The 12,273-nt window shown below is 46.8% G+C and overlaps 1 protein-coding gene across 1 annotated transcript in view; it reads left to right on the top strand.

Moving 5' to 3' along the window:
- The window catches only part of FBXL7 (F-box and leucine rich repeat protein 7), a 778,002-nt gene that overhangs the window by 587,462 nt on the left and 178,267 nt on the right, over positions 1-12,273 (top strand). The window lies entirely within an intron of this gene.

Here is a 12,273-nt window from a genome sequence, read left to right as displayed (position 1 = left end):
CGGCACGTAAGGGAGAGCCGCGCCGAGTGGCTCAAGGCGGGTGCATGCGCCACACATCCAGCATCACAGAGATGCTTCAAATCCTCATGCTACACCACCACGTAACCCAACAAACAAGGTAAGGACAGGCGCTCTACGTTTTGTTGCTTTTAAAATGCTGTGTAAAGGAAAACGGTCGATACAGATGAGACCAAACCCCTAGCATTACACAGAACATCAAAATTGAAATGTGGGCAAAATAATGCCAAAACAACTCACTTCAACAGTCCTGCAATGATTCCGACGGGCTTCAGTTGTAATCATAACATAACATGTGTATTTGTAAAGCACACGTTCCCCCCAACGAGGTCTCTTGGCGCTGAATAACAGATGTTTATTGTTACCCAACTCAATGGTACTCATTTTATCAACCTCAGTTGGATGAAAGGCTGAGCGGATACACAGGGATTTGAACCTGTGGCCATGAGGTCAAACACAGGCCCCTGCAATGGATGCATTAGTCCACTGAGCCACCAGACCTGGCATATTCCACATGGATGTATGTGCCACTTTCAAACATCGATGTGCTGGAAGCAGTCCTGATACTGAAACTGCCAGAAAACATACTGCTGGGTCCAATAACCTCAAACTCATTTTCTCTACAATTAATTCCTCATATTGATGTTGCCTCGACCCAGCAGCCAATAACCTCACACCCGCTGGACCACTGCCGATCTCCACACGGTGAACCAGACAGGGACACAAAAGGCTGCCCAACATATGCCGAAGTCAGATCCTCCCACACCGGGCTAGCAGCAGACGGATCCAACGGTTGTAGGTGGGGCAGTACGTGGCCAGTCCAGCTCCAATCACCGAAATCCACACCTTACAAGTCAAAGGTGACATATATAGTTGTAGCACACCCAGGTTGGGGCAGACCGGTCCTGAGGTCACTGGTGGGGCACAGGCTGCAAAACTATGTAGTTGCACTCCATACTCTTGTTTTCATGAAAAGTGCCTCCAACTGTAGTTTCTTTAGGCTCTAATTTCCTGTAGATTTTGTATGCATTGTTTCTTCTTTCAATCCATTTGTACGCTTAGGTTCTCGAATCATCGTCAAAATGTGGTAAATGAAAGAGGTCCAGTAGTCCAGGTTAGATTATGAAGGTTAATTTATTAAAATAGATGTTATCATCAAGAGCCCCACCAAGACCAGTCTTGCTGCTTCTCAGCCCATCCTCCAACCGACTCTCTCACTCACCAACATTCCAATGGCATCCCCCCCACACCAACATTCCACACCCACAGTCACACTGGCTGAGCAGCAGGTATAACAACGACCAGCAACACTCTTCCACCTCTCACAGACTAGTAGTCGTATATTACTGACAGCACGCTCACACCACTCACAGAATAGCATTATCACACTACCAATTGTTTTGGGCTTCCCTTTAAGGAACCACTGAGTCTGCATATTCCACCCAGTGACTTGAGTGGTGTCTAGGGAACAGGACGTCAGTTGGTGGAGGCAGAGAAATGAAACTGTGAGGTGGGCGGATCAGCTGTGCCTTGTTGTTGAAATGAGCGATAAAGAGTCAACCAGTGTCATGTATTTCTGTATCTTATCACTGGTGACGAGGAGTACCTGTGAGGGGCCGGTTATTTCACCAACACCCCTCGGATCGATGTAAGGACACAGCCTGAGATTTTTCTGAATGACGTGCATGCAGCCCAATAGAACCAGATGATAAGACATTGACTGGTTTGCATATGGCTTAAGAGCAGAGACATTTTGCAAATATTAAACCTTTTAACAGTGTGCATTAAGAAGTTATGAAGCTTACAACAGTTAGCCGTTAACTTAACGAGGCTCGAGGGCAGCACGCTTTTGAATGTAAGTAGCGTGTGTTGTGGGAAAGCAGCATAAGGAATACAAGTAGTGAAGCTTTATTAGACAGGCCAGGGGCGGCGTATCAAAGGTAAGTTTGTATGGACTGGCCAACTTGCGCCAAGAAGAGAGTATGGGAGCTGTACAGTATGGGGAAACGGGTTCTCAGCACCAAGTTTTAGGTGACAACAAACTGACAAGATGGTGGCACACGGTCCAAATGGAGGTAATTGTCTAACCACATGGTTACTTGCTATGCTTGCTTCCTAAGGCAAGAGAGTGGAGACCCTGGATATAAAGGAGGCAGCTCAGGAGCTTCAACGCATTTTTAAAGCAACATCAGTAGCAAAACATTATTTCACAGAACTGTTGTGTGTTGTGAGGCTATGTCCAAAATAAACATTGCTTCAAGATTTTAGGCTTTTCTTCGAATGAATAACTTCCATCATCACAATCACAAGTTTACTGAGCACCATCTGCAGTTCGGTAAAAAACTGCAATAAACCACGGCATACTTAAGGAGGGGTTTCTGAGAAATAGAGTTTTAAGAAAAGTACAAGAGCAGAATGCAGAATAATTGGAAAACACGGATATTTTCCATTGCCAACATCCATTGGCAAAGTCGATACTTATGGCGTACACTGACAGCCTTTTGGCTTTGTCAGTGCTTGTTTTGTTTTTATCATGGTTTTTGTAAAACTTTATTGATGGGGAGCTGCCAGACCATTGTCAATATAAAAAAAAACATTGTCTAAAAGCAAACATATTATTTGTGTTGATCTCAAAAAGCACATATTGCTATAGTTGCCAATTACATTGAAGGGAACTATTTTATGTGTGGATGTGCTCTTTGTCAAAGAACACAATGCTGTCACTCACAGCAAAGTTGGCCAGTTGCTCAAGTGAGCTGACCAACTCCCCATGCTCCTAAAATCAAAGGTTCTTGGGTAACGCTAGACCTAAAAATGGTCGTGAAGCCAAATGCAGCAGTGAATCTTGCAAAAATACAAGGAGACTGCCCCTATTGTACAGAGTTCTGACAATCCTCGTGAAAATGCAGTCACAGAAATAAATAATGCTGCAGTTTTTGCACGCTTCTTTGTTGATGCTCACCTTTGTTTTTGCTTGCTCTACACTGTTGAAGACTACATCTGAGTCTCACATTTTGAGGTCTTACCAATACTCAATCAATCAGTCAGTCAATCATAGACATTTATAGAGCGCTCTACTTACCCGGAGGGTCTCAAGGCGCTAGGGGGGGGGAGGGGGGGGGGGGGTGCTGCTACTGCCCGAAGAGCCAGGTCTTGAGCTTCTTCCTGAAGGCGAGATGGTCTTGGGTCAGGCGCAGGTCGGTCGGGAGGGAGTTCCAGGTCTTGGCGGCCAGGTAGGAGAAGTACCTTCCTCCTGTTGTCGTTCTTCGGATGCGGGGGACGGCGGCGAGGGCGTGACTGGCTGATCGGAGGTGTCGTTTGGGAGCGTAGAAGTTGATGCGGTTGTTGAGGTAGCTCGGGCCTTGATCGTGGAGAGCTTTGTGTGCGTGGGTAAGGAGACGGAAGGTGATTCTCTTGTTGACCGGGAGCCAGTGCAGGTCTCCTAGGTGTCCGGAGATGTGGCTGTGTCGTGGGATGTCGAGGATGAGTCTGGCTGAGGCGTTCTGGATCCGTTGGAGTCTCTTCTGGAGCTTGGTGGTGGTTCCGGCGTAGAGGGCGTTGCCGTAGTCCAGTCGGCTGGTGACGAGGGCCTGGGTGACAGTCTTCCTGGTCTCAGTGGGGATCCACCGGAAGATTTTCCGTAGCATGCGCAGGATGTTGAAGCACGACGAGGAGACGGCGTTGACTTGCTTGGTCATGGAGAGGGAGGAGTCCAGGATGAAGCCCAGGTTGCGTGCGTGGTCTGTCGGTTTGGGTGCGGTTCCCAGGGCGGGGGGCCACCAGGAGTCGTCCCAGGCGGAGGGCGAGGATCCCAGGATGAGGACTTCCGTCTTGTCCGAGTTCAGCTTCAGGCGGCTGGTCGACATCCACTCGGCTACCTCTTTCATTCCTTCGTGAAGGTTGGCTCTGGCGGCGGCGGGGTCGTTGGTAAGGGAGAGGATCAGCTGGGTATCGTCGGCGTAGGAGATGATGTTCAGGTTGTGTCGGCGTGCGATGGCCGCGAGGGGGCTCATGTAGACGTTGAAGAGAGTAGGGCTCAGCGAGGATCCTTGGGGTACGCCGCAGATGACTTCGGTGGCCTTTGATTTGTACGGTGGTAGGCGGACTCTCTGGGTTCTTCCGTCGAGGAAGGAGATGATCCATTCCAGTGCCTTCTCCTGGATTCCGACGTTGTAGAGGCGCTGCACTAGGGTGCGGTGGCAGACGGTGTCGAAGGCCGCGGAGAGGTCTAGGAGGATGAGGGCCGCTGTTTCTCCGTTGTCCATCAGGGTTCGGATGTCATCGGTGGCAGCGATGAGTGCGGTCTCGGTGCTGTGGTTGGCTCGGAAGCCAGACTGTGAGGGGTCGAGGGATCCGTTCGTCTCGAGGAAGGCGGCCAGTTGCTTGTTGACGGTCTTCTCGATGACTACTCGGCTTATCTGTATCGCCATTCTCATGTTTCCCAACATATTCATAATAAAAATACATTGAATATACCTGCATACATGGACTCTCATTTTTGCCAGTTTTTTTTGCATCTTGTACATGATTGCCAATAACTAAAATAACACGCTTGCTAAGGCCAGAGCCATTGACTTTGCCAGTGTTTGTTTAAAAAAAAGCAATTACTCCACCCGCTGCGGCAATTTTGCAAAACCATGTAGCATACATAGGTGATTATTGCCACTGAAGAATTCACTTCATATTGGAGTGTCATGTGTTGCACACTGCCATGTTTGCACTACATGTGGCAGTTTTCAGGTAACCTAGACGCCTTGTCTGTAAATTTCTATTGGTACGTGGGAGGAAGGTGTGGAGAAACTGGTGGTGCTTGCAATGATAGAATGGGGGCACAGAGGGGGCCACACTTTTATATCCACTTGAAACATCTGAGGTATTGAAATGTTTTCTTTTCTTTTTATTAAACAGTTGCTTCAGACACAATGCCGTACAGTACATAGTACAGTGTTAGATGCACCTAGCGCTCATGGTTATCCGAATCTTCCTTCTGTAGCTTAACCCCCAATCCCCTTCCCTTCCCCTTGTGCCCCTCCCAGAGTTAGCTTCTAAAATTCTTCCAGGCATCCCAGATCTTTTGAGGTATTGAAATATTTAAACACCAGCTTCATAGTGCAGCAATTGCTTGATAAGCAGATTTGATTTGATTCCTAATGGGTTCCTGGAGAGACTCCCCACCAAGAAAATGTTTTTAAAGTTGGTGCAACACGATTCATGTTTGAGCGGAGTTGTCTAAATATGTCAGATTATAGTTCATAGGTTTTACAGGATGCGAGGAACAGAAACCTTAAAACATTCTAATACTTCAGGATCTGGCATGGTACTCTGGAGCGTTATTTCTCTGCAGCAGCAAATTGTGAATGGTCCAATAAGAATAGTGTGCGCTTCTACCTCAGCGCTGGATGTGCTGAGGATCCCTCAGCCCCCACAGCCATCAGCGCAGTCACTTGCCTCCTATCCTACCTGGGGTTTCAGGTATCCTGAATGACCATTCCAGCCCTAAGTGTTGCCTCTTTATCAATTCCACTAGTAAGGCAGTCCATGAAGCGGACAGCAACTTTTTAGGTCTAAGCTTACGAAGCAGCGCATCTGTCTATTTTGCTTACAACTTCTTGTGGGCATTCGGAAAGCTTCCCTGGGAATGCATTTTACCAATTGCTTACTATTGGCTTTGTGGTTTGTAATTCACAGTTGCATACTTTCTATCTGCTGATTTTATTTCCTTGAGGTTGTCCAACCTGAGTTCATCCCTCTTGTGAGCATCCCTTATTTACTGTACCCTTCCTCGTACTCGCTTTCTGTAAACAAGTCTTTAAATCTTGTACTAATATAGTCACATTTGGTGTGCATTGAAAGACAGAGGTCAAATGTCAGTCTCTGCCTTCAGAGGAAGATTGCTGTTTACTTTTCTTTCTGTGACTTCAAAGTGAGAGAATTTATGGACAAACCTGCTGAGTAGCCATGTGAGAGACGAGGGTGTAGGATGAATTGTTTTCTAGCACACAACAAAAATGAACGGTGCCGATGTTTCAGAATATATCAGAATTAGGGAAGCGAAAATGAAGTACAATTTTTTGTAATTCTGAATTGTGGTGGAAACAAATATTGAAATATGATCAAAACACATCAATACACTAGGTGATGAGATTTCCACCCATTATTGTTTGTGTACAGTAAAGCTAAATGTCTTTGAAAATGCAATGGTTCTTTGAATTGAAAATGTTATATCTGTAATGGCAGTGCGTTACCACACCATGCATATGCCACACTACACCGTTCCACTTTACACCACTTTACACCACTCTACTCTATAACACTCTACTCCCCTGTATACCCTTCCACTCTACACATCCCACCCCATTCTACCAACTTCACTGTATGGCACTCCACTCTAAGACACTCTATGCCACGCCACTCGACTCCATGCCACTTCACGCTACCCCACTCAATCCATGACACAACTCGCCACTCTACTCTATGCCACTCTACTCTACACACCTCCACTCTATGCCCCTCCACTTTATGCCCCTGCACTCCTCACCACCTACCCCGCTCCAATCTACCCCACTCTGCTCCAATCTACCACAATCTACCACATTCACTTCACTACAAACTGCCTCACTCTACCTCACTCACATCTACCCCACTCCACTACAGTGTACACCACCCCACCCAATCTACCCAACTCCAGTCTACCCCACAACACTCAACCCACCCCAATCTACTCTGCTCCAATCTGCCCACTCCACTCCAATCTACCCTAATTTATCCCACTCCAGTTTACCCAACTCCAACCTACCCCACTCCAGTCCTCTTCAATGTCCGCCCAATTCACTCCACTCTAACCCACTCCACTATGATTCAATTCACCCCACACCACTGCAATCTAACCCAGTATATGCCACTTCAGTCTACTTCACTCCACTCCAATCTACCCCACTTCACTCCACCCCAATCTATCCCACTCCAATCTATTCCACTCTACTCTTCTCCAATCTACCCCACTCCACTCATGCCACTTCAGTCTACTTCACTCCACTCCAATCTACCCCACTCCACTCCACCCCAATCTATCCCGCTCCAATCTATTCCACTCTACTCTTCTCCAATCTACCCCACTCAACTCAGTCTAACCCAATCAGTCCCACCCCATTCCAATCTATCTCACTTCACTCCAATCTACTGCACTGCACTCAAGTCTACCCCACTCTGCACCAATCTACTCTAATCTACTCCACTCCAATGCACCCCAATCCAACCCACTCCAATCTAATAAATCCAAACCATGCCATCCCAATCTACCCCACACCACTAAACTACACCCTCCAGTCTACCCCACGCCACCCCAATCTACCTCAATCCACTCTACCTCACTTCACTTTAATCTGTTCCAGTCTAGTATATCCCATGCCATTCTAATTTACCCCATTCCACTCCCCACTCCACTACACTCTACCCTACTCCAGTCTAGCCCACTCCACTCCAATCTCCACTCCACACCAATCTATTCAATTCCACTCTAATCTACTCCACTCTTCCCCACTCAAATTTACCACAATCTACCCCACTCCAATCTACCACAATCTACTCCACTCCAATCTACCCCAATCCACTCTACCCCAATCAACCACACCCCACTCCACCCCAATCTACCCCACTCCATTTCACTCCAATCTGCCACACTCTATTCAAATCTACCCACTCCAATCCAATCTAACTCACTCCACCCAATCCATGCCACACCACTCCAATCTACTTCACTCCACCCCAAGTTACCTCAATCGCACCCCACTCCAATCTTCTGCACTCCACTTGAGTCTACCCCACTAATCTATTCTAATCTCCCCAATCAACTCCACCCAAATCTATAGCACTCCACTCCAATCTACCCCATCCCACCCTACCCTCCACTCCAGTCTATCCCACGCCACCCCAATCTACCTCACTCCCCTCCAATCTGCTCCAGTCCAATCTATCCGATGCCATTTCAATTTGCCCCACTCCACTCTACCCCACTCCACACCACTCCAGTTAACTGCAGTCCACTCCAATCTCCACTCCAGACCAATCTATTCAACACCACTCCAATCTACCTCACTCCACCCCTCTCAAATTTACCATATTCTACCCCACTCCATTGTACCACAATCTACTCCACTTCACTTCAGTTTATCCCACTTCAATCTGCCACACTCCACCCCAATATATCCCACTCTCCTCAAATCTACCACACACCAGTCCGATCCAATCTAATTCACTCCACCCCAATCCATGCCACTGTAATTAACCCACCCCAATCTGCCGTACTGCAATCTATCCCCCCCCAATCTATCCTACTCAATCTACTCCACTACAATCATCCCGACTCTACCCCACTACAATATACCCCTCCCCATCCCACACCCCACTCTACTCTACCCCACCCCACTCTACTCTACCCGACTCCACTTAAATCTACCCCACCCCAATCAACTCCAGTCCAAACTACCACACTAGTCTATCCCACTCCAATCTACCCCACTCCACACCAATCTATTCAACTCCACTCAATCTACTCCACTCTACCCCACTCAAATTTACCACAATCTATCCCATTCCAATCTACCACAATCTACTCCATTCCACTTCAATTTACCCCACTCCACTCTACCACAATCGACCACACTCCTCCCCAATCTACCCCACTCCACTTCACTCCAATCTACCCCACTCCACTCAAATCTACCCCACACCACTCCAATCCAATGTAATTCACTCCACCCCAATCCATGCCACTCTAATGTATCCACCCCAATCTGCCCTACGGCAATCTACCCAAACCCAAATCTATCCTACTCAATCTACTCCACTACTCCACTACCATCTTCCCCACTCTACCCCACTACAATCTACCCCTCCTCTCCCCATCCCATACCCCACTCTACTCTACCCCACTCCAGTCTACCCCCCACTGAAATCTACCCCACTCCAATCAACTACATTCCAAACTACCCCACTCCAAACTACAACACTAGTCTATCCCACTCCAAACCACCCCATGCCACTCCAATCTGCCCCTATCTAATCCACCCTATCTATCCTACTCCAGCATACTCCACTCCAGTCTACCCCACTTTACTGCAACTTCATCTACCTCACTCTAATCTACCCAACTCAACTCCAATCTCCCTCACTCCACTTCAATCTATCCCACTCTACTCCATCTACTCCTCTATCCCAAACCACCCACTCTCCACACTTCCCCAATGTACCCCACTCTACTCCAGTCTCTAATCCACTCCATCCAACTCCCCTCCACTCAACTCCAATCCACCCCACCCCACTCTACCACAATCTACCCCACTCCAACCCACCACCATCTACCCCACTCCAATCTAGCACAATTGACCACACTCCACCTCACCCCTATCTTCCTCACTCATCTCCACACCAACCCACTCCACTCCACTCTATCCCAATCTACTGTACTTCACTCAAATCTACCACACTCCACTCCAATCTACCCCACTCCAGTCTACCCCCAATCTACTACAGTTCCATCTATTCCACTCCAGTCTACCCCAATTTACCCTACTCCACCCCACTCAATCTACCCCACCCCATACAAATCTACCCCACACTACCCCACTCTACTCTGCCCTACTCCAATCAGCCTCACTCAACTCCAGTCGACACCACTCCACTCGAATCTACCCCACTCCCTACTATCCCAATCTAATCTACACTATTCCACTCCAGTCTACCCCACTCCACTCTAATCTTCTCCAATCTACCCCACTTCGTTCCAATCTACCCTATTCTAATCCACCCAATCTACCCCACTCCAATCTACTGCACTTCACTCCACTTCAATCTACCCTACTCCAACCTACCCCACCTCAAATCTACCCCACTCCACTCTACCCAAATCTATTTCACTTCAATCTATCCCACTCCAATCTACCCCAATCTACCTCACACCTTTCCAATCTACCCCACTCTGCTCCAGTCTACCCCACTCCATTCCTATCTACCCTACTTTAATCCACCCAATCTACCCCACTCTATTCTCTCCAATCTACGCCACTCCACTCCACCCTAATCTAGTCCACTCCACTCCAGTCAACCCCACTCCAATCTAACCCAATCCACCCCACTCCACTTTTCTCCAGTCTACCCCACTCCACTTCAATCTACCCCAATACACCCCACCCCACTCCAATCTACCTCAGTCCACTCCAGTCTACCCAAATCTATCAGGCTCCAAACTATCCCACTCCAATCTACCGCACACCTCTCCAAATTACCCCCCTCAGCTCCAGTTTACCCCACTCCATTCCTATCTACTGTACTCTAATTCACCCAATCTATCCCAGTCCATTCAACCCCTCTCTACTCTACTCCATTCTATTCCGCCCCACTCCACCCCAATCTACCCTGATTAACCCCACTCCTAGCTCCCCCTATCAACCCCACTCCACTCCAGTCTACCTCAGTCTATCCCACTCTACTCCAATATATCCCAATCCATCCCACTCCACCACAGTCTACCCCAATCCAACTCAATCTACCCCAATTCAATCAACCCCACTCCAATCTACCACACCAATCTACCCTACTCCCATCAACCTCACTCCAATCTACCCTAATCCAATCTACAACAATCAAATCTGTCCCACTGTACTTCACTAGTCTACCCTAATCTGCCCCACTCTAGTCTACCTCACTCTACCTCAATCTACCCCACTATAATCTATCCCACTTCACTCTACCCCAATCAGCCCCGCTCCAATCTCCCCCACTCTACTCTACTCCAATCTACCGATTCCACTCAACACCAATCTACCCCACCCCACTCCACGCCACTAACTTTTAGTCATGCTGAGCAGCAGCCATATTGGTGTGCAACATGGCTAAAGCACAGGCGAGACATATTGTCTTTGCCAATACTAGTTAGATCTTCTTTTTAGCGCGTCAAAAAGTTACATACAGACATCACATGATCAAACCTATTAAATACTCGTATAAATTCCAGTTAACTGGTAACACAAAAATCAATGTGTTTTATAGGTGTTGCTTGAGCATGGCTTTATTGTAGGTCCTTGAGCCATAAATTATATTCATTCAGGAAAGGATTAACACATAAATCAATGTGTTTTATAGCTGTTTCTTGAGATTGGCTTTATTGTTGGTCCTTTTGCCAAGAATTATATTCATTCAGCAAAGGAGAGCAAAAACCAACATGTGTTTCGACCCTTGCAACTTGCAGGCGTGTGGCTTTTTCAAAATATATATTTATATGATATTTCTATAGCGTGAACATGGCCAAAAGGCAGTGTGATGCTGTGCAGGATCAAAGACAAGCATAAAGTCAAGGGATATTTATTTGTTTCTCATAGTAGTCTTGGAGACAGATAATTTTCAGAGGGAACAGGCTTTCTTCAAGTACAACTACCATAGTTTATTTTCCAAAACTTTTGTGTGAAGCTGAAGCATCTCAGGGCCGGATTTGCTAAGGATCAATTTGGTAAAAGTGGTCGCAAATTACACACTGCCTTTTACTATATCGATTCTGATTTTGTGAACGAACCCATGTACTAATAGGTTGATACACGGAATCACCATTCCTTGTATGGGTCGTAAACCAACCTACCTCCTTAGTATGCATTAGGTAGGTTGGAAATTGTGACCCACTGCGATTGACTACAATCACAGGGTCAGTCACCTGTAGGGGTCAGCAGACCACCATGTCTCTGACTGCTTTTCAGTCAACCATTTCTTTTTAATGCGTCCCAGTTTCCTAAAAGCAGAACAAGATGAGTTTTTAAAACAAGACAACTTTTGCAAACATTTTTTTAGGAGTAAGCAGTGGTTCCATGGACCACTGTTTACTCCTAAAAAGTGTTTTAGTAAACATTCACAAAGGGCACTCTTTGCAAATTAATTACTACCACATTTCAGTGATCGGTAAAAAGTTAATGTTTTATGACCGGATTTCAATCATAAAACATTGATATATCACATAGCGGATTGCTTTTTTGAAGGGATGCCCTAAACACGCCCTTTCCAAATGGAGATTCGGTATGCAGTCACAAACCCAAACTGGAGTTCGGCAACATGTTTATGAAGTTCATACATGTTTTGCAAATCGGACCCGGTTAGAACATTTGGTCATTAGCTCATAATACTCATGAGGTCTCTACCTGGCATATCAGTTTGTACCGGTTCCTTTAAATGATGCTTCTTTTTTATTATTATTAAAGTCCCTCTAATGATGTT

This window comes from Lissotriton vulgaris, chromosome 4_1 (assembly GCF_964263255.1).
Source record: "Lissotriton vulgaris chromosome 4_1, aLisVul1.2, whole genome shotgun sequence".
NCBI lineage: Eukaryota > Metazoa > Chordata > Amphibia > Caudata > Salamandridae > Lissotriton > Lissotriton vulgaris.
Note: the sequence above shows the minus strand (reverse complement) of the source record. Positions and strands in the feature narration are given on the sequence as shown.